General features: G+C 39.7%; 1 long non-coding RNA gene across 3 annotated transcripts in view; it reads right to left on the reverse strand.

Moving 5' to 3' along the window:
- Nucleotides 1–10,444: 10,444 nt before the first annotated feature.
- LOC140849168 (uncharacterized) overlaps nt 10,445–24,036 on the reverse strand; it is a 39,637-nt gene continuing 26,045 nt past the window's right edge. The window contains exons 3-5 of one of the 3 annotated variants that reach the window (XR_012130801.1): nt 23,382–23,495; nt 14,573–20,381; nt 10,449–14,424 (exon numbers count right to left, since the gene is read on the reverse strand). This is a non-coding gene — a long non-coding RNA (uncharacterized lncRNA). Of the gene's footprint in view, nt 14,425–14,572; nt 23,496–23,531; nt 23,721–24,036 lie in introns of those variants that run through there. The other 2 variants (XR_012130800.1, XR_012130802.1) reach the window with 2 other exon arrangements.

Consider the following 24,036-nt stretch of genomic DNA (forward strand, 5'->3'; position numbering starts at 1 on the left):
AAATCTACAGTAAAAGCAAAAGTCTCACTATGATTGCAAAACATTCCAAATTGTGAAACTTAAGTTACTTGTAAAATAGACAAAAGTAAAGCTGCTTCCTCAGTCATTTTTGGAGATCTCAGCATCAATTTAAAGAAAATGCTTATATTTAAAAGAAAGCCTATTACAAAATATGAATCCTTACATAACTACAAATAAGGACATGAAGTAAATTTATATACCATATCATACAACATTCTTATTCCATGTGTTTGCACATGAAGGAGATGTGAAATTAAAGTTTAAAAAAAGTTATTTCCTTTACTATTGAATTCTTTAAGGAATAAAACAGTACAAGAAATAACCACAATTGATATTAATTGCAAGAACAATCAAATTATATAAAATTGTTATGTGGATTATATGAAAAAAGAAAAGGATGGATGGATTTCCTTGTGTGGAAAAGATACATTTCTGTATGTACTGTAAAATACTGCCTATGAAAATGTTTTTACATAATAAATAATTTTTCCCACTCTCATTTTTAAATAAAAATTATGTGCATTTAAAACCCTGGTTATAAGAGGTGAGGCTCAGAACCTCACCCCCTCTGCTTTGAGAGAAATCTTCTGCATCCGTGGATGTCCTGCTGCCCTTGTCTAGCCTGGATTAATACTTAGTCCATAGGCACACACCTGATCATCTGATCATCTACATTTGCCTTCTTACAGCACTAAACTATGTTTTCTACCTTTATCTTGCATCTACCTACCACTTCAGCATTTTATTAAAAATAAAAATAATAATAATAATAGGAGAAATGTGGGATCAACATATAAATCAAGTACAAAAATCAAACGAATATTCATATTTGACCTGATTGTTTATAGGTCATAATGCATGACCAAAACCGAAAGTTTCTGTGATGAATGCCCTTGTACTGTTCACCATGTAAGAATTTATTCACTATGTAAGAATTCGTTCACCATGTAAGAACTTGTTTGTTATGCTTCAGAAGATTGGAGACTGACGAGAATTAGGCTTGAGATGGATTAATGATTGTACATTGAGCGTTGACCCCCCTATACTGAATTTTATTGTTGTTAACAACCATTTGATCAATAAATATGAGAGATGCCCTCTCAAAAAAAAAAAAAAAAACCTGGTTATAATAAAGTTTGTTGGGAAGGCAACAGATTTAAAAATCACATGGAATTTAAAAATCACATGGAATCACAAAGACAGAAGGGATCAAGAGGGTTTAGGGCCATATTTGAGAAGGAAAATATAGTCTGAGAAAACATGCTACTCCAAAGCAGCAAAACTATAATCAAAATGTGGTTGTTTGAAAGCATGGCACAGTAGTTTAACATCTGGAAAACACTGCTGCTATTTCAATTAGGTAGTTCCCAACTCCCCTCCCCAGTGGTGGGGCAATGCATTGTAATTTTCTCTAGCTACTGGGGTATTTTCTTAGCACTTTGTGGAAACTGTTGGCTTTCAGAAACACACAGGCTGATTTGAAACAAAAGTTAGACAAAATACAGAATTGTAACAACAATAAAAAGCAATTTAGAAAGAGGATCAAAGCCAAGCAGATAAGCAAACATTTTTAAATCAGCTGAGATTTTTTTTCAGATCAGTTCCCTAATTTCAAAGAGCCAAACCAAAGCAAAGCATGCTGACTTACACTGATTCTTCAGTTCTTTCAGCTGTTGTTTAAATTGTACAAATTTTTCATTGTTTTGGAAGTCTGCATCTGAATTCTTATTCTGTAAAGCCAAAAATTTCTTCTCCACTAATAATTTTAGATCTGGTATTTTTTCTGGACGTTCTTCTTGTACCTGAGGAAGATAATAAAAATAACTAAGTGTTAACGATAACATAGTTTTGTAACATTACTTTTATCTCAATTCATTCAAATGAAAATACTATGAGGTAGAAAACACAAACTCGCCACAGTGAACCAGAGAGGTCGGGACTAGTTGCAGAACAAACTGTTGGGAAAGAGTGGAGGGAATCATTCACCCCATCTACTCATCAATTTCTTAAGCCACTCTTCAAGGCCCTCCTAATTTGCTGTCTCCTGGCAACTACGGGGGAACAATCTCACACCAGCACAATTCCATGTCCTCTAACCTGAGCACTGCGGCTTCTGCTCTTTAGCCAGCAGTCTCTGTCCCCATCTGTCTCTCAACATGCCCCTCTTCTCTGGCAGGTGAGAGTGGTTCTTATTTCACAAGAGGTTGACTTGAATCTTGAGCTTTACCATCTGCTGCCACAAGAAGGAACAAGTGCCCCCTATTACATTCAAAATTAAACTCTCAGCCCATATTCCTTTTCTTCCTGTCAATATTTTATTATAAAAGGAAACATGTAGAAGAGTTGAAAGAACTGTATTTTGCCATTCATCTAGCTCCTCGATGCCACAATAACGTTTTGCTGTTTTATCACGTATCTATCCAACTTTCGGTTTTGCTGTCCACCCTCAACCAGGTTTTCAAGTTCATTCTTAATTTCATCTTCTTCATTTTCAGAACTCTTTTCCTCTCTAGAGGCTCTTACCCCTAAAATGTTTAATTTTGCCCTTTACTTCCATATTTAAAATCAGCCTCTTATAATCCCCTCAGTTATTTTCTCCTTACAGTCCAGCTCCTTTGAAAAAAAAACCATCTGTATCCACTACTGCTACTTGCTTATCCTCAAACTTTTGCCACTAGTGACGCTGCTGGCCTCACTACTACACTGTAACTGCTCTTCTGCAGGACTTCATAACCGGCCCACTGAATCACTGGCCTTTTCCTGGTGCTCCTGCCATCAAAAATTCACCAACCTCTCCCTCAGGCCCCAGCAGGCCTCAGCCACGCTCCTACCATAGCACCAGTAATATTAACTGGATTTATTTTTATATTCTATGTCTCTTTCCTCAAATAAATTCTAAAGTCTTTCAAAGGTGTCTGATTTATCAGTGTTGCCAGCACCTGACACATTAGAAGTAGTACTTAATATATTTCAAATGAATCAATCTTATTAGATTCCAAATATACATACCACTAAAACTCATGACTTACTGTTGTTATCATTAGTAGAGTACACAGCACAATTTCTGAGCTGGAAGATAACTTAGAGATCATGTGATCTTGAGCTCCACACTCCTCATTTTCATAAATGAATAAAATGATATACAAAGAAGTTAAATGACTTGTCTACAGTAATCCAGTTAATTAGAGGCAATGCTAAGACTACAAGGTAGATAAAGAAAATTCTTGGTTTTGGTTCTAGTCGGCAGGATATATTTCTGATCTCTGAATCTGAGTAGCAATGCATGTGAAGTCAAAAGATTATGTGCAGTTTATCTGCTTTGATTATCCTTTGTCATGGAGAAAAGAATTACATAATCTTCTTTTGCCTAGTTGTTAGGCATTTTAATTAGCTAAATGGAAAATAAAAATTAAGCATGAAACCAAAATACTCAAATTTATATTTATGGTACAATGTGTATATTGATGGTAATCAACCAGTGCTGAATCCACCATCAAAGAAAGTTGTGAAAAATACGGAGAGGCTTTAATGATAAGTCTTATATGTAATTTAAAATTTTAAATAAGTCCTGTAAGGCTAAAGAACCAATAAAGCTCAGTTGGGAAAAGAGAAGGTAGAAAGGCAATTTAATAATGCCTTTCCTCTAATAAAATGAGGAAATGAGCTCAAGAGTAAGAGCTATTATACGTGGTGACTAGAGCAAGAGCTATTATACGTGGTGACTAGAGCAACAGCTATTATACGTGGTGACTAGCTATCCTCTCCCTCTACAATGGCCAGAACAAGACGAAACAAGTTCAAGATTGTAGCATGAATAGTTCAGAATAGATACAGAAAATAAATTATGAGTTTTTACAAGAGAATTTCAGTCTTTCTGAATTTATAAAATAAAATTAACTTGCAGCCACCTGAGATGTTAATGGTAATGTCACAGGCAGGCATACAGATAAACCTTCTCAAGGTCTTTAATGAGTCTGAAATTATTTAATATGGGGTGATCAGGAGAGGTCTCATCTGAGCACATGATCAGTAAATGCAAAAGCTCTTTTCCTACAAGGTCTCTAATCCACTCTACATACATAATTTTCCTGGCTCAACTACAACTAATACTGGGAAGTTAAGGTGAGGGGTGGAGAGAACAGGTATTTTGCAGTTGACAACATGGCAACCTGAAGTATCACTAGGAAAACCTGAATAGACCAAATGTAGTGGTTCATAGTACTTTCTCCCCTGACAGCCAGACCTCAGAGGAACAGCTGTAAAGCACAGAAACTCACTGTAGTAAGTAGCTCCTCTGGAAATCTGAAGCTGCAGTGAGCATAGCTATCCACTGCAAAGAGAACTTAATGTACTCTAGCTACCAAAACAAAAGTCTGGAAGACATTAAACCCACTATGTTTAAATCTATGCAATAAATGGGGATTAATTATATTTTAATGATTTTTTGCTTCATATCTTCAACAGAAATAATTTTAAAAGGGAAAGGAAAAAGTCATTTTTTAGGTAGTGGATCGTAAGTGTTATCTAGTCTGAAAAAAGTAAGGATGGCCCTCTTTTCCTAGATCAAATTTAAAAATCCCTTAAAGAAATTCAAAGTGGGAAGAAGGAATTTAGCAGATGCCAATCCATCCCTTTCCTAAGGATAAAGTTCCTAAATACAGGACTTAAAATCTCAGTGAATTAAAATTTAAAGACACTGTATTAATTCGTTATGCCTGTCGTAACAAAGTGCCACAGACTAGGTGGCTTTAATGACAGAAATTATTTCCTCACACATCTGGAGACTAGAAATCTGAAACCAAGGTGTCATCAGGGCTGGTTTCTTCTGAGGCCTCAAACTTTGGCCTGTAGATGGCTGGCTCCCCCTGTGTCATCCACCACAGGGTCTTTCTTCTGAATGTGCCTATGTCCTAATTCCCTCTTCTTACAAGGACAACAATCATATTGGATTAGGGCCCATCCCAATGATTTCATTTTTACCTTAAACACCTCTTTAAAGGCCCTGTATCTCTAAATACAGTCACACTGAGGTACTGGGGATTAGGACTTCACATACGAATTTTGGGGAATCCAATTTGGCACATACACATAGATTTTTAAAACAAAATTTTAAAAACAGCTTATAGATTATTAGTCTTTACAGCATTTTAATTTTAAAATGATAGAAACTACTGAGAAGTTGACTTAGCAGATATCCTACTTACATAACGGGAATTTAATATTGCTTTTAAGAGAAAAAGTCAGGCCCAGGGGAGAGGAAGCTGCGACACAGCTCCAGATGACTGTGGCCATGCGAAAGCGCCAGCACAGGTTTTTAAAGAAAAGTAAGAAATCTAGATGTTTGTCAGATACTTTCTCAGAGTGTGTAGTCCAAACAATACATCCTGAAGGTCATGAGTTTGAAACCTCTATTTAATGTAAAGGGAATATTTTGGACATAAAAATAAAAGTACTCTTGGGCGGCCGTGCCGTGGTGGCGGCGGCGACGGTGGAAGCCCCGCGCTGAAGAGGCGCCGTGGCCGACCCGGCGGCCTGGAGGCCGCGAGAGGCGGAGGCCGCGCCCCCCTCCCGCGCCGCGGGATCGGAGGGGAGGAGGCGGACGCCGGAGAGCCCCGCCCGGTGGCCGGGAAGGTGGGGGAGGCTCCGCGCACCGCCCGCCCGCCGCCGCCGCCGCCGCCGCCGCCGCCTCGGGGGTCCCGCCGCGAGCTCGGCGGCCCCGGCCGGGGAGGGAGGGCGGCGTGCGCGCCCCGAGCCGCCCGAGATGGCGGGAGGCACTGCGGCACCTTCGCTGCGGCGGCGGCCGGCAGCGGCGAGATCGTGCAGCTGAACGTCGGCGGGACCAGATTTGGTACAAGGCAGACTCTCATGTGGATTCCAGATTCGGTTTTTTCCAGCTTGTTGAGTGGAAGAATTTCAACACTTCGAGACGAAACTGGTGCAGTATTTATTGATCGAGATCCAGCAGCATTTGCACCCATTTTAAATTTTCTTCGGACAAAAGAACTGGATTTACGTCGTGAGTCTTTTGTCGCTGGAGTTTTTGTGAAGCTTACAACGCATAAAGTTACTGTTTAAGATGGAAAACATCCCTTTCTCAAAGTCAAGATGGGATTTTTATGTAACCTCTATTCAAGTCTACACAGGCGTGTTCTATTATCAGGTCACAACTAAGCAGGTATCTTTCTGACTGTGAGCATGATATCAAAACACATTTTCAAATTTGTGAAAAGTTCTGTAAATTGGAGGGAAATCATGTGCAAACAAATTATCTATAAAGGCTTTCTGATTTCTTTTAAAACAAATTCATGTCATTCGGCAACATTTCATTTGAATACAGATAGCAAATTCAATCTCCAAGCCTAATGTGTGCAATAATGAAGTGTTTTCAAGACTCAGAATTAGTTTGACTGTAAAACTGGATGAAATTTTTTAACACCTCAAGAAAAATTCCTTTAAAAATATTATCAGTTAATAAGATACACACCAAGATTTTAAGTTAAATTATTAGATGGATTATTCACTTAGTGAACAATAGTAGGACACTTAGAGGTAGTAGTCTTTTGTTCACCAAGCATCACTGAAAGTTCTTTTTTTTGTCTCATATATTCTTAATCACTAGCGATAGAGACATGGAAAAGACAGTTTTAGTTACCTGTGATTCAGTGATAAAGTAGAAGTGCCTGCAGAAAGCGGAAGAAGGGAGCATAAGGGTCCAGGGGACATGGGGCAGTGCAGTGGGGAAATGGCGTGTAGTGAGGATGTATTTACTGCTCATTCTGTAACAGACAGCTAGCTAAGGCCTGAGGAAATGCAGTAGTTACCTGAGAAACGGAAATTAACCTAGTTCAGTACTTTCATACAAGCCTCAGTAAACTATTAGTAATATTTGAATGTATCATACAAAATGCTTGGTAAGAATATGTTTTTAATATCACATTGTAAATATAATTTTAAAATAAAATAATTTATGCATATTAAAAATAAATAAATAAATAAAAGTACTCTTGTAATCCACAGTATCTGGGGGGTATTGTGCATATCCCATACTTTTACTTTAGGGATGAAATATGGTCCTTTCACGCAGAACAGGGAATAATGGGAGAGGATGGTTGTGTGTGTGTGTGTGTGTGTGTGTGTGTGTGTGTGTGTGTGTGTGTGTGTAAGAGAGAAAAAGTAAGGGATTTCACTTTAACATGCGTATTCAAATTGCTTGTTTAAAACTTGGCTCCATACTTGAGATTAAAAATGAGGCTCTGCTACTAACTGAATGACCTTGGGAAAGGTACTAAATGCATCTCACCTTAGCTTCCTCATTTATAAATACAAAATTATAACAGTATTTACCTCACAGTGTTGCTGAAAGGAATAGATGGAATGAAGCAATAAACCACTGAGCTGTCTGCCAGAGCATTCGGTAGTGAGTAGCTGCTGCTGTTGTGATTGTCCTTGTTACCATATATATATATATATATATATATATTCAGGGTGGCTGGACACACAGGTCTGCAGCTCAGCAGCTGACATGGGGACACACAAGTGGAGGCGTCAGTGCATGGATTTTAAATGGAAACTACAAAAGTCTACCAAGGAGACTGAATAGGAAAAAAAAAGAACCAAGGACCGAACTCTGGAGAACACCCCATTTATGGGGCAGCTAGAAGACTCTAAAAAAAAGGTACAGGAGTTAAAGAAGATAAACAAAAGAAAGAGCCCCCAAATCTAGGAAGAAATTTCAAGATCTATCAAGTGCTGCTGAGAGGTCAAGCTACAAGGCCTGCGATGTGCCCACTGAACTTGGTGACTGGGTCATGGGGACTTTAGCAAGAGGAGAGGTAAACACAAAGTATTGACTCCAAACTATCCAGACCTCTGTTTAATGAATTGTTGTAAAAAGATGGTGGGGTGGTAAGCAGAAACATACAAATCTTCAAATTCCTATAGGTTCTCCAACCAACTGCTCAGTTTCGGCTCCAAAACACCTGTGAATGTTTAGCTACATTGAACTGGAACTCAGCACTCCTCTGACTGCAGTATTTCTCGTGTTAGCAAGGGGAAGGCAATCAGTGAGCTCAGTCAGGCCTCTGGTGGCTCTGTCCCTACGAACAGACGCTGCTTGTTTTGGGAAAAAAGACAACAGTAGAAACAAAAGGCAGAACTTGATTCTTATCCATACTGAAACTACGTAATATTTTCAACATGCTTTAACAAAATTCTAAATATTTATATGATGATAATATACCTCATTTCTTTCAAACAGTACTGTATACATATGCAATTACTCAAAGTGTGCCATTTTACTGCCACAGGGCAAAGTCAAGATCTCCTACTCCAATTATCATTACTGCCTTGTAGCTATCATTTCACTGGGAGGGGAGATCACAGGAGCTAAAGGTATTAATGGGCTGAGTAACACAAACTTTTGAATCATGGGAGAATCTGGTAAAACATTAGTCATTCTTTTAACTTAACCAAGACTCAGAAGGATGTATTCTCTCCAAACAGCCATGGTTGGATGTTTGACTCCCCAAAAAACATACCTGGTGATTTACATTTTGGAAATCACACAGCATTTTAAAGTTCATTACAAGTACATAGTAGTGATAAGCAATTTGCTCTGCGTTCTGCTCTGCACACTAAGTATCCCAAGTTCTAATTCATAGTCAGCTTGAGCTAAGGCTGTAAGACTTGCTTTCATGCTGGGAATCCACAGGGAATTGCTTCAATTGGTCCTAGAACATTCATTCAACAAATATTTACCGAGTCCCATTTGGGTACCTGGCATTATGATACTATTCCAAGCATTAAGACATTTACAGACGTTGGCCCACACTTATGACACATCACCAACACAACTGGTCATGCACAGAGTAAATTTATGTACACTAACACTGTCTCCAGCTTTATACAGCAAAAAAGCTTGGTAAAAGTTTTTATTGAAAGGCATGTCCAGGCTAAGAATCATTATGCTTTCACTGGGTATAACCTAATTGCATGTACATATGGTATATTTTCTACAGAGTTTATACTATACTGCCTTAGACCTGTTTAAAAAAATAAATCCCACACGCTAATGATGACCATGGGTTATACCCTTCATCTCATGCCAACTTCTGTTGTCAATTGCACAATCTGCACTGAACTCTGTTGGACCCAATTATTTGTACCTGAGTGAGTTTCTAGTGCCATTATTTAGTTTGACTTCTGACAAAACACTTAAGAGAGACACTTCCTTGTGGAGCATTATGACACATCAAATGGACTTCACAGTTTGCCAAGGTGTTGTAATGCACCATTACTGAGCACCAGCCAACCAGACATGGAAACATCTTTCCTCGTTCAAGGCTTTCATAAGAATTTTGAAAGTAAACTTAAAACATCTGAGAGAGTGCTATTGGTCTAGTTCCAATGGATCAGTCCTATTAGAATAGACAGTTGTCTAACAGATGGCACTGGAATGAGGCAATCTGCCATCTATGTGCATCTGTTACTAAATATTTATGCTGTTGAAAATCACTCCAATAATTTCTCATGGCTTCATTCCCACTACAGGATTATGACCAACAGGAATCACTTATTTATACAGCATAGCACATTAACATTCCCATACTGGAGGACAGAACCAAACTGCTAATTTTGCCTCTCTAGGGTTTTGTTTTATTGTTTTAGCCTTTTTTTTTTTTTTGCTTTGTTTTGTTTTGGTAGAATTCATAGAAAAATGCACTATTTACTTTTTCATTAATTTGTCCACTTGATAAATACTTACCAAATGCCTACCACGTGCAGGAACTGTGCTGGGCATTGGAGATGCAATAGTAAACAGACTAACTTGCCCCTGTTGTTCTCATGGGGACTGGGATCTCATTGGGAGGAAACAAGTATTATTCAGTCAAACAAATACACTATCACCAGCCATGATACATGTTGTGAAGGAAAAGTATTGATGCTAAGAGAGCATGTAACAACATAAATACTGAGGACATGATTTCATAGGTAATCTTTTTAAGCACTGCTCAATTTCAACACAGATCATACTGAGGGAGTGTGATGAGGATTATTGTTGTTATTGACAAACACTTCACACTTGCACAGTACCGTTCATCCGAGTGAGTCACAACTTCATACACACAAGTATCACAATCCCAATTTTATAGATGTGAGGAATGGGCAGTGCACAGTAGTTAAGCATCTTGCCCATGGTCATACTGAGTGAGTGGCTGATAGTTTCAACTCATTCAAACTCCCTTTCAATTTAATTTTGTTTTGCAAGTGCCTCCTAGTTAACAACTCAAAATGAAATTTATACCCCATCTTAAGTTTACGAAAACATACTTGATTTCAAGCATATATCCTCAACCTTTAATGGTCATTTGTTAGTTCTTATATGAAAAGACATTTATTCTTTTTTTTTTTTGAGAGGGCATCTCTCATATTTATTGATCATATGATTGTTAACAACAATAAAATTCTGTATAGAGGACTCAATGCACAATCATTAATCAACCCCAAGCCTAATTCTCAACAGTCTCCAATCTTCTGAAGCATAACGAACAAGTTCTTACATGGTGAACAAGTTCTTACACAGTGAATAAGTTCTTACATGGTGAACAGTGCAAGGGCAGTCATCACAGAAACTTTCGGTTTTGATCACGCATCATGAACTATAAACAATCAGGTCAAATATGAATATTCGTTTGATTTTTATACTTGATTTATATGTAAATCCCACATTTCTCTCCTATTATTATTATTAATATTTTTTTAATAAAATGCTGAAGTGGTAGGTAGATGCAAGATAAAGGTAGAAAACATAGTTTAGTGCTGTAAGAGGGCAAATGTAGATGATCAGGTCTGTGCCTATAGACTAAGTATTAATCCAAGCTAGACAAGGGCAGCAAAACATCCACGGATGCAGAAGATTTCTCTCAAAACAGGGGGGGTGAGGTTCTAAGCCTCACCTCTGTTGATCCCCAATTTCTCACCTGTTGGCCCCCCTGCAACTGTGCCTGTCTTAGGTTGTTCCTCTCTTGAGGAATCTTACCCGTCTCTGGCTAACCAGTCATCTTCCGGGGCCATACAGGGAAATGTAAAGTTGGTAAGTGAGAGAGAAGCAATATTCTTTGAAAAGGTTAGCTTTTTACTTCTTTGCAGATTTATGCCCTGTGGCTTCTATGCCCAGCATTTGCCATGAGGTATCTTTACCACTTGGAAGAATTATGATACTCAGTAATTTCGATATGAGGCACAAATTCTACTTAAGGGTTGTAATTAGGAAGGAAGAAGAAAAGCTTTAGAAGTAGCAGACGGAAGAAAACATGGGAAGATTGATTATTTCTTTGACATATCTTCTTGTAGTGTAACATAGCATGTATAGGTTTTAAACTACTAATTAAATTGCATGCACACATTAACATAATAGGAATACAGCTACATAACCAAAGCAGACCTACAATTACCAGCCATATCCAGTGAAACCAAGAAAACCAGTTAGGCACCCTAGGCATTTGTGAAAACTTATCAATTATATGATGGATATTGTCTCACTGAATTTGAATAGTTTGAGAAAAATCAGACAAATTAAAACAACACATTCCTGGGAACTGTTCACATCCCATATGTTCTTTTAACAGTAGATAGTCTATAGTCGCAAGATTTTGGAGCACTGCAACTTGCACTTCTCCTAATTCTTGGTTGAGTTCCGACAGTATAGATCCAGTCAAATTTGTTGTTTCACTGTATGCACAGGCCAGCTTAGATATCTCCTTCGTCATTCCAATGGCAAGTCCAGGAACTGGTAGGATGAATGTAGCTACAACTGCAACAGTGCCAGGATCTTTGTTGAAGTTTTTTGATGATCATCTTCTGGAATGACTCTTCCAGAGAATGTTGATGTTGGAAGTTCTTCTTCATATCGTATCTTAATTCGTTTTCTGGGTAGCCAAATTAGGCTTTGATCCTCTGTATAAACACAAACAAACCCTTTGCCCACCCTTTGATATGACCTTTATACCATTGTGAAGAACTTATTGGAGATCACCACACAGGAACTGCTTTTTTTTTTTTAAGAGAAAGGAATATTATCAGAAAAATGTACTTCCATAGCTGATCATCTGACACCCTTTAAATGATCAAAATTAAGGATATTTAAAGCATGCATTAATCGGTGATTTGCAGGTGGTTTTATCCTATCAGGGAGTAATCCCCCTTTTCTTTCTTTTTTTTTTTTTTTGTTATCATTAATCTACGATTACATGAAGAATATTATGTTTACTAGGCTCTCCCCTATACCAGGTCCCCCCCACAACCCCTTTACAGTCACTGTCCATCAGCATAGCAAAATGTTGTAGAATCACTATGTTGTTCAATTTTTATTCCTCACCAAAACAAGCAATAAGATAGCAATATCCATAACTTCAAGCATGTAGAATACATAAAGAGAGTGTAAGATATTTCCTTCTAAATAATTATCATAACCCACTACGACCCTATATAGTTTCAGGTTTTAGAAACATTATAAAATTATGACCTGCTATTACTTGGTCTTGTATCAAGCCTATACAGAGAGCACAACTTTGCTTCAGAAAAGGACAATAAGCATGTTTTATCCCCTTATGAAAGACAAGGGAGTTTCCTGACAAGCATTAGAATCACTAAATCCAAGTTGCTCTACAGTCTAGGGTAAGGTTAGGACTGAAAAGTGGGATAAAACTCAAAGTGTCATCTTTCCTGTTTAGCAGGGTGGGGGTAATGGCAAGAGGGCTCAAGATGAAAGAATGCTGTGAACTATAGAATGTGGGTGAGAGAGGGCTTGTCTTTTTTTAAAACTGAGTGACTCAGTTTTGTTTTTGTTTTTGTTTTTGAGAGGGCATCTCTCATATTTATTGATCAAATGGTTGTTAACAATAAAATTCTGTATAGGGGGGTCAATGCTCAATGCACAGTCATTAATCCATCTCAAGCCTAGTTCTCTTCAGTCTCCAATCTTCTGAAGCATAACATACAAGTTCTTACATGGTGAACGAATTCTTACATAGTGAATAAGTTCTTACATGGTGAACAGTACAAAGGCATTCATCACAGAAACTTTCGGTTTTGATCACGCATTATAAACTATAAACAATCAGGTCAAATATGAATATTCGTTTGATTTTTATACTTGATTTATATGTGGATCCCACATTTCTCCCTTTATTATTTTTATTTTTAATAAACTGCTGAAGTGGTAGGTAGACACAAGATAAAGGTAGAAAACATAGTTTAGTGTTGTAAGAGAGCAATTGTAGATGATCAGGTGTGTGCCTGTAGACAATGTGCTAATCCGAGCTAGACAAGAGCAATAAAACATCCATGGATGCAGAAACTTTCTCTCAACACGGGGGGGGGGGGGTGAGGTTCTAAGCTTCACCACTGTTGTTCCCCAATTTCTCACCTGATAGCCCCCCTGCGACTGTGTGTCTTAGGTTGTTCCTCCCTTGAGGAATCTTACCCGTCTCTGGCTAACCAGTCATCTTCCGGGGCCATACAGGGAAATGTAAAGTTGGTAAGTGAGAGAGAAGCAATATTCTTTGAAAAGGTTAGCTTTTTACTTCTTTGCAGATTTATGCCCTGTGGCTTCTATGCCCAGCACTTGTCTCAAGGTATCTTTACCACCTGGAGGAATTATGATACTCGGTAAATTCGATATGAGGCACGAATTCTATTTAAGGGTTGTAATTAGGAAGGAAGAAGAAAAGCTATAGAGGTAGCATATGGAAGAAAACATGGGAGGATTGATTATTTCTTTAACATATCTTCTTGTAGAGTACCTTAAGCATGTATAGGTTTTAAACTACTAACCTGCGCACACATATTAACATAATAGGAATACGGTGACATAAACAAAGCAAATCTATAATTACCAGCCATCTCCAGTGAAGCCAAGAAAACCATTTAGGCACCCTAGGCATTTGTGAAAATTTGTCTATGATATGATGGATATTGTCCAACTGTACTTGAACAGTCTGAGAGAAGTCAGACAAATTAAAGCAGCCCATTTCTGGGATCTGTTCACATCCTGTATGTTCTTTTAACCGTAGATAGTCTATAGTCGTAAGATTTTGGAGCGCTACAACTTGCACCCCTCCCAACTCCTGATTGAGTTCCAACAGTACAGATCCGGTCAAATTCGTTGTCCCACTGTATGCACATGCCAGCCTAGACATCTCCCTCCTCATTCCAATGGCAAGTCCAGGAAATGGGGTGGACGCAGCCACAACCGCAGCATCGCACGGATCCCTGTGGAGGCTTTTTGATGATCATCCCCTGGCATGAGTCCTCCAGAGAGTGCTGATGCCGGAAGCTCCTCCTCATATCGTAGTGACTCAGTTTTTTAAAGGGAAAAAAGTTGGATTCTTTATGTAAAAATACCTTGAACAGGAAACAAAAGCAAAAATGAACAAGTGGGACTATATCAAACTAAAAGGCTTCTGTACAGCAAAGGACACCATCAGAACAAAAAGGCATCCTACAGTATGGGAGAATACATTAATAAATTACATATCTGAAATTTCTTTACCTGCAAGATAAATTTGAGAATTGTGGAAGTCTAATGAATGTTCTTTTTGGTTTATTTATTTATTTTTTTAAGTTTTCCAATATTGCTCTTTGGCTCTTGGAAGGAAATGAATGTGTCTTCCACTGTCATTTTCTGGCTGATGACTTTGAAAAGTTATCGTTCAAGGTTGGGTTGAAAGTTCTCACCCGTATATATGTGGAAAGAAAACAAACAGCTGCACACATCATGATCATGAGTTACATATGTCTGTACAGTGCTGTGACACCAAGAAGTAGGGTTAAAATAGGAGCCAACTTAATTAACTGTAATCCCAATACCAAGTGCATAGGTTCCAATTTTTTAAATTAATGCGTCAAAAATCTGGATACAAAGTCCATGTTAGAAATAGTCAAATTCTGGGAAAAAAGCAGACAGTTAGCAGGAGTCCATTAGGAACTTGGGCTAAAGATGTGCAAACTAGAATTAACATTTTGAAATGTGTACATTGGGGCAAAATTAATGGCACAAAGAGGCAGATCCTCAACGAAAAGGAGATTGTTTAGGGACCTTGTATTTTCAGTGACACCTGGTACTGCTGTCTCCTCAGCATAAATGAATCTTAGGCTGCTCAACTAGTTTGTTGCCTTTCAGCTTAATAGTATGTGAGATTATCCACCAGTGTGTATCATTCATTCACATGTTTGACGATGAGCTATTTTAATGCCCACTTTTTAAAAAATGAAATTTGAATGGCCTTGCCTATATTTGGGAAACCACCTGGAAAACCAAAAATAATAAATAACATAAAGAAGAAGAAAAAAGTTTGCTTATCAAGCCCAGCTTTGACAATCTAGCTTTGTCCCTTTGGGTATAACAGCCAATTCATTAGAATATGAGGACCCATTATTGAACTGACACTGAAAAATTCCAAGTCAGAGTTGTGGTAAAGGAGATTTTTACATCAAATAGGAGGTCATCTGCAAGTGTAAGATTCTTTGAGTCTCTTTGAGGGGTTACTATTCCAAACCACCCTAAAAATCATGTTTTGATGAAATCTCTATAGAAGGTGCACCTTGCCAAGAAAATCCAGTTAGTATATATATCCCACTTGAAACTGACATGATTTTTAAAAATTATTTTTAATTTGTGAAACAGTGCAGGTTCACAATCTTTAGCTGCAGTTGTGAAATCCAAAGAGCATGAAAAAAATACATGCACACCAAGTAACTCCTTTGGCAGCAAAATCTGAGCTAATATGAAATCATTTGGAGTTAAACCCGATCAGAGCAGATATGAAGCTAGAGATAGCATTATTTACCTCACTTGTGAATATTCGTAAATTTTATTGCAGAAATATGTGTGGATTATGGAACACCAACTGAGACCCTACCTATCATATCACATATGATCTAAGCATCCTATTACTTTCTTGTATTTGAATAATGCCATATTCTGAAACAAATCTAGCCCCAGTGATTTTGGGAAAGGGATTATAGACCTTTACATAGAACTATAGACATATAAGAATCCATCTTATAAGTTTGCTATATTATAACAGGCTTTTTGAAAATATAACTTTGAATCGTAAGGGTATAAATTAAACCACAGCTATATCTAAAACTACGTAAAGTCAAGGTATAGTGAATTCTGTTTCGTTGGGCTTTCAAGTTTCTAATATGTGCATTTGTTTGACCCTTTATTTCCCACTGTGAACCTGACTCAGTGCTGCTCGATCTTCTGCTGATTCAAATATGGATGATATTTGTAAGCTGCTCCGAAGTACAGGTTATTCCAGCCAACCAGGAGCCAAGAGACCACCCAACTATCCTGAGAGTTATTTCCAGAGAGTGCCTATCAATGACGCCTTCATCAGTATGGTCATTGGCCGACTAAGATCTGACGACGTTTACAGTCAGGTGGAGATTAAAGCTGTTAAGATCTTAATGATCCAAAAGACTGCTTTCCCTTTCCTCTTCAATTACTCCTTCCCTTCTTTCTTCCTTTAAAGAGTAAAAGCAACTAAAAACTATCTAAAACCTTTTGAACTGTGCTATGGGATAATAGAGGAAACAGGGATGTTAATTTGGGCAGAATTGGAGATTCAGGGAGGAGATGGGATTTGAGTTATATTTGAAAGATGCTGCATTCTTTTAGTCATTCATTCAAGAAATGGTTACTGAGTGTGCATTAGATGCCTGTCTGTGTGCTCGGTGCTGGGGATCCATCGCTGATGAAGGCAAGCCATACCCGTAATGAGCTTGTAATAAAGATAGAAGACAGAGAGCTAAAGGGATTACAGTAAAGCAAGACGAGTGTTATCTAAGGGGAAGCACGGGGTGCCATGAAGTATATAACAGGGCCGGCAAGATTGCGACAGGTGACAAAGGGGACATTTAGGGCAGTCCGAGCAAAGGAGGCAGCACAAGCAGGGCTGTAAAGATCCTGCAGCATTTGTAAGTCATCTCCCTTTCCTCTCCAGTATATGTATCATTCACTTACTTAAAAGGATGAGAAAATTATCATTTGACTATTTTTCTGAAATGAACATAATTTTATGTATTTTATATACTTTCTTACTAGAAGAGAATAAAGAACTGTACCTGTGATAATTTATATTGTATACTTGTGATAATTTATGATAGACTGTTATTAATCACAGTGAGTACGTGCTCTGTGCAATTGTTTAGGTAGCCTGTTTTTCGTATGAATAAGTTAAGTGTAAAAAAGAGACCTTTTTTTCCCTTTTTTTTAAGACAACTTAAAGTCAGGAGCTACCTGCAAATCCCAGGTCTCCATAATACTTGTGGACATTTATTCAGAACCCAGTATAAACCAGAATCATTGGAGTCAAAGATTCCTAACGCAGGAGGTTATGGAGCCTGGGGACACATCAGTATTTAGAAGACAGGCAGACGAGCAGCCAGCAGAGCACAGCGAGGAGAGGACCCGTTGCCCAGAGGATTGAAGTGGGAGTGTGACAAGGAGGCCACCGAACTGAGTGACGGTGAGGGTGTGAGTGACCCCAGGAAATCCCAGGAGTGATGGTGGAGGCCAAGCTTCAGGAAGTGGGCAAATGGCAGCAGAGAGATGAGTCTGTGAGTTCCGAGAGATTGGCTGTGATGGGAAAGACAGAGACATGTGCTAGTGAGAGACATGGGGTTCAAACTTTTTCCTTTTTCTTAAGGAAGACTTTGAATTTGGAAGAAAGATGACATTATGTGGTTGGAGAGGAGAGGGAAGGCCCTGGTTACACTGCATCCCTTATAATACCACAGTCTGAGAATTGCATCTGGTGCCCAGGACCCTCAAAGGAGGTGGCTTGTGAGAGACTGATAGGCCCCAGGACTGGGTCATTTATTTGGCACCTGTATACATTTAGATGTTGTAACAGCTCCCTCCTCCGGGTGATCCAGGTCTCGGCGTATCCTTTGCCTGAGCATCGCAGCACGGCCATGCTGTATGTGATTCTCTACTTTGAACCTTCCATCCTTCACACCCATCAAGCAAAAGTGAGGGAGATAGTGGATAAATACTTTCCAGATAATTGGGCAAGTATTACTATTGATCTGTCTTTTCTCTACAATGAGGTTGTTGCAGAACTGACTTTGTATTCTTTTGGCCTTTAACTCAGAGGTCAAAATGTTGTAAATAAGGAGACAAAATTACTGGCAAAATTACTTTAAGTGTGTTGAGAATTTTATAAATCATAACATGAAGAAGAAAAAAATCTGAGTAAAATTTCCTGACCAACCTACTGGTTTTTCTCTTAAATGGATACTTTGAAGGTCAAACTATGCATTAAAATATATCTTGCCTTAGCTACTGAGATTATAACTGTTATGTAAGCATTTCTTTGTTCTTTTCTATTTTATGAATCTAAACCATCAGAGTTTATCTAATTTGTCATTTTATGAATAAGAATTTCACTTTTATAATGTTTTATCCCTATGTTAATGTTGATGGGGCTGCTGAAGTGTAAATACTGCAGGAATATGCTGTAACTTTTTAAATGTTTCACTTAAAAGCAGTAATTCTTAAAGGAATAGAACTGACTTAACACACTTAATTTATATGAAATATTCTCTTTGCGCATAGAACTTTAACAAAGTACAGTGAATCAGATCATTTTGTAATTCAGGTAGCAGATTTTCCTTCACTTCTTCCCAGCCATTGAATCACAGATTACCTATGATAAGGGACCTGGATGAGGAGCTTTCCTGGGGAGGACACAGCCTACACAGAGGAGGTGATGCTTTCTATCTAACTAAGAGTGCGTCACACTCATGGGCTAGCAGTTGAACAACCTAGGGGAAAACTCTGGTAGTCTAACTTCATTTGCCTAAGCATAATTAAAGAAGTTTTGACCACAATGTTATAATCAGAAACGGAAGCGCCTTTAATATTAAGAAAGGTCAAAATCCTGTTACATAATGTTTACAAGATGTACTACTTTAAAAAAAACACCCTGGCACATGGAAATAAAGGAGTTAAAAAAAAGATATGTCAGGCAAGTGGCATCCAATAAAAAGCTAGTGAGAAATAATAATATCACACCACAGAGAATTTTAAAGAAAACACATTAATAGGGACAAAGAAGGATCATATGTGTGTGTCATATTAAAAAGAATAATCCACACTCAGTAACATACTCAAAATATATAAAGTGTGAAAACTCAGAATAATGTGGAAAATTTGATTTTTTTCCTTAATGATAGGAAATTTTAATGTACTTCTTTTCTATATATAATCCTGCTCCCCCCAAAATACATAATGGATGTTCCATGTGTATTTGAAAAGTTGAATATGCATTGGATCACGAAGGAAGTCAAAAATTCAACAAAGTTAAAAAAACCAGTGTTAGACTAGGGACTATATTCTCCTGCCATAGTGCATTTGAATTAGAAACCAAAATTAAAAAGATATTTTTAATGTTTGGAAATACATATACTCCCAAATAACTTACATTAAAGAGGAAATCACAATGTAAATGAAAAAATACTAAGACTTGCACCGTATCAGAATGCTACACAGTGAAGCTTATAGGAAATGACTATAACTTGAAGGTGAATACAGAAACTTAAATTCACTTACTTGAAAAAAATTAAAATTAAATGGGTTAGATATTAAGCTTAAGAAGTTAGAAAAGGCAGAGTAAAAGGAAGTTGATAATATACGAGCAGAAAATTTATTGAACTAGACAAAAAGGAAATGAGATCAATACAGCAAAAGCTATTTTGAAAAATGTAATAAAATAGATATTTATTTGGTAAAACTGACTACAGAGAGAGAGCAAGAGAGAAATTTCAATATATTAAGTTGGAAAAAGAAGACCTAGGACAAAGAATTTTTAAAAGTATAAGAAAACCTATGAACAACTTTATGCCAGTACATTTGAAAACTCTGCGAAATGGACAAGCTTTTTAAAATTATAACTACCAAATATGAGTCAGGAAGAAAAACAAAACATGACTAGTCCAGTAACTATGAAAGAAATGGACTTGGTGATCAAATCTCAGTGCCTAATCCACTCCCACCAAAAAGAAAGAATCACCAGGCCACAGGAATTCACAGGTAAGTCTTGGCAGAGCTTCACTGGCTCCCCAGCTTTAGACACACTGAAGTGGGTAGGTACAGAACTGCAAAAATAATGCTGTTTCCTCCAGTCAAGGGATTTTTACAACTTGAACTCGGGACCCCTTGAAATCTCTACCTTCAAGGGGTCAGTGAGGTCAAAACTGTCTTCATAATAAATTAAGACATTCTTTGCCATTTTGCTCTCATTTCTTCCCCAGCATACAGGGCAATTCCAGAGGCCACGTGACAAGTGAACCTGCAGTAGAAACAGAATGTAAATCCAGCTGTCTTCAGTTAAGCCAGACATTACAGAGACTTGAAAAAATATCAGAACAATGCCAGTCTTTTCACAAATATTTTTGGGAAAACTTGAGGTTTTTTTCCTTTGTTGTTAAAAAAATATGTATGTTAGCATGTAAAACAAAAATTTATGTTGTTTTTTTTTTCCTGAGGGCTTTTTTTAAGTTATTAATTGAACATTTAATGGTGCTGTAGGGCCAATTATTATCCTTTTATAGGTGGGGAAACTGAGGTGTGAAGACATTTAGTTACTTGCCCAGGGCTACACCACAGGCAGTGCTGGGCTGGACCCCAGCAGGCTCTTTACCCGCCAGGGGATTTCTAACGACCCGCAGAGCCTACATCCAATGGTGGAGCCAGACTGAAGTCCCTGATTCGTTTCTCCTCCCTTCTTTCCAGCGGTCCCTCGCGCGGGCTGTCCTGAGAGCACCACCCCCACCCCACCCCCTGCTCCTGGAGTCTCTGCCCCATATCCTCCCCTTTCTCAGTCCCCTCTCTCCTTCTGTGGAAGCATATCCTCAAATAACATTCTCAGGAAGGTAGATCAGAGGAAATGCGAGTCCTTGTGTGGCAGAAGCAGCCACAGCATCCCCTGTCCCAGCACCCTGGCTGGCCCTCGGCAACAGGACTTCCCCTTATTCACATCAAGAGACAGGGTCCCTTTCTTCCCCCGGACGCTGTGGTAGCGTCGGGATTCACTCGGGTCGGAGGGCTCTTAATGACACGTCGTGAACAGCGGACTGAACAATGCTGGTGTGCGGCCTTGACCTCTGTTTCTGCTCTGAGAACCGCTTCTGTGCCGGGAGGTGCGGACTTGCTCTAGGGAGGCCCGCGTCATCCTGGCTGGCCACCAGCAGCCTGGAGGTGGGGTGAAAAGCCCAACAAGACCTGCGGTAAACAGCCCCCGGGGCCAGCCAAGGCACAAAGCCTCAGGCCAGGTCAAGGGTGTCTCGGTCACTACGTTTTGGGGTGGTTGTCAGGTGGGAGTAGGCAGGGAGACAGCTCACAGGCCCGGAACCTTCTTACGCTTGCTGGATGGCAGGCTGGGGGGTGCTCGGCGGGCGTTTCCCCCTTGGGAGTCCGCTGGGGGCCGTGCGGTCCGCAGCTGCCCTGAGCAGGCCACGAGCCACGGCTGGTCTTGTTAATGTCGGCACGCGTGTTTTACATTTCTGAGGTATTGCTCGTTCGGGAGCCCCCGGTTCTTTTTTCAGAGCACGCAGTTCTGTTTTAGGGGCAAAGTGGCTTTGCAGGGAGGGGGCTTTGGGGTCCTGCATTTTCTCTTTTTTCTTTGTGGGTTTTTTTTTCTTTTCAGTCGTGGGACCTCCTAGCAGGCACTGTCTTCGGGGTCTGGTCTGCTCTCCTTTCCGCTCCTGTATGCGAGGGAGGTCGGAGGTCAGGAGGAACCCCCAACACGCTCTGTCCCCGTTAACTTCCAGAGCTGTCCGAACATCCGAACCTCAGGCCCCTGCAAGGAAGTCCTCTTGCCTCTGAGCAGACCGGTCCTGCTGTCGCTCTGCCATCTGGAGGGACAGCTGGGGGAGCCCCCGTGTCACCTGCCGTCCTGCCCTTGTGCCCCCCTCTCTGTGATGCTGGATCGGGGCGGCCATGCCAGGCCATCCCTGATCGGCCTGTTTTCTGGCCCTCGCTTCATCCCCACCCAGCCGTCCTGCCAAGTCAGTCCTGACCTCCGCCAGGAGTTGGTCAGTCCCTTGTCTTCAGACTGTTATTTCTCCTGTCCTCTTTGCCACATGAGGCAGATATGCTGCAGGGGCTGCAGGTGGACGGCTCACCAAGAGGCCATGGTGTGACGGGCCACAAGCTGGGCTGGCTGGACACGTGGGGCCCCTGCCTGTGGAGGCCCGTCTGGCCTAGGGCCGGGCGGCACCTGGCAGCCTGTCACTACAGCTCTGGCTGGAAATGAACCAGGAGGGGCTGCATCCGGAGCCCAGCGCAGGCATCAGCTGCAGAGCCAGCTCGGGGTCCACTCGGCCATTGGAGGGAGGCACCCCCGGCCTCTACCCTGTCGCCCCTTTCTGGAGTCTCATGGTTCTCAGCACGTGCACAGCTCAGAGCATCCCTCTAGGGCTGACCTGGGGCGGCAGCCAAGGAAGGCTCCCCGGAGGACCCTGAGGCAGGGAGGCCCCAGGAGGCCGGTAGGGGAGCGGCAGGGTGTGGGGGCTGAGTCCTGCGCCCCATGCCTCCCAGCCTGCCAGGGGCCAGCAGAGGCCCAGAGATGTTTGATGAGGAGAGAGAAGAGGTCCATGTTTAGTGTTATTTTAAATTAATAATTTTTTCTTAATTTCTCAGTTTTAATGTGTAATATGATAAATATTATTCACTATAACCCCCATTTAAAGAAAAATTCTTTGGGGTCCTCAGTAACTTTTTAAGGGCTGAGATTAAAATATTTGAGCTCTAGTCAACGTCTCTGCTTTTTTTCCAACCTTGATTTAGCATTTTTCCATGAATTAGTAGCAACAATTCATTCTTGCTCCAAAGTGTTCCTAAGGAAGAACTCTCACCTATTATGTATTTTGAAACCCTTAGTTCTTCAGGGATGGAGTTTAAACTGGAAGGAGGGGGCAATGTCTTCTCTAATTTTGCCTTGAAGTGAGTAGGTATTTAACAAATACTGAATGAGTGTCTCCTCTTTCAGGTAATTAGTATTTACATGGGGATCACAGTGAATCTAGCAGATGCTTGGGAACCTTACAAAGCTGCAAAAACTGCTTTAAACAATACTCTAGACCTTTCAAATGTCAGAGAACAGGTAGGTCTGGCTAATCGAGAAGGATTCTGTAAAAACTGTAAGCCTGCTTTCTGGGGTAGGAAATGAGTTAAGTACATTTCCCAAGGAATTTGGGTGATGTCCACATAGACATTTCAGTGCAATGATTAATGAAAGGTGAATTTTTCACATCCAAATAAGATAGGTGATTACAGGTTTTTAACTTACGTGAGTATTTGTAAATGAGAGACTTGGGTTCTAAGGAGGAGTCAGCATCCTAAGATGAATCAGTAGGTCATATGGCTCCAGTTGGCTTCACTTATTCTTGTTAAACACCTTCTCCTATGGATAGAAGTGCTTTCACAATGAGCTGGAATTTTAGTCTTTTCATTAGTAGGACAAATGTTGAGGATGGTAACCGAAGGTGTACAACATGCCCTACCATGCCCTGTCATTGTAATTTCAGTTCATTTCTGATGTGCAAAATAAGCAGCAAGACTCAAGACATTGATCTCTAAATGGCTGCATTCTGTCCCTTTGATTAGCGCACAAGGCAGAAGAAAATACCTGAGTAAACAGAGGAATAAAAAATAAAGCCTTTTAATAGGGAAATACCCTTGACATTTCTAAACAGTTGCCTTCCTCAGCCTGGCTGCCTGAGTTTTTCAGTTTCTAGTGGGGATGGAGCAATATTGACTCAACTTCAGCATGTTTTATTCAAATAACTTGAATTCCATAAATAATTCACAAAAGACAGTATCACCGTTGGCATATCTCCTAGAAATATATTAGAGAAAGTGTCACTTCCTATGCTTACTGGCATCATAGCATTAATTTTTCATTACTTAAATTACTTTCTAAAACTGCAATTGCTTATTGGCAA

The sequence above is a fragment of the Manis javanica genome, chromosome 4, assembly GCF_040802235.1.
Source record: "Manis javanica isolate MJ-LG chromosome 4, MJ_LKY, whole genome shotgun sequence".
In the NCBI taxonomy this organism is placed as follows: Eukaryota; Metazoa; Chordata; class Mammalia; order Pholidota; family Manidae; genus Manis; species Manis javanica.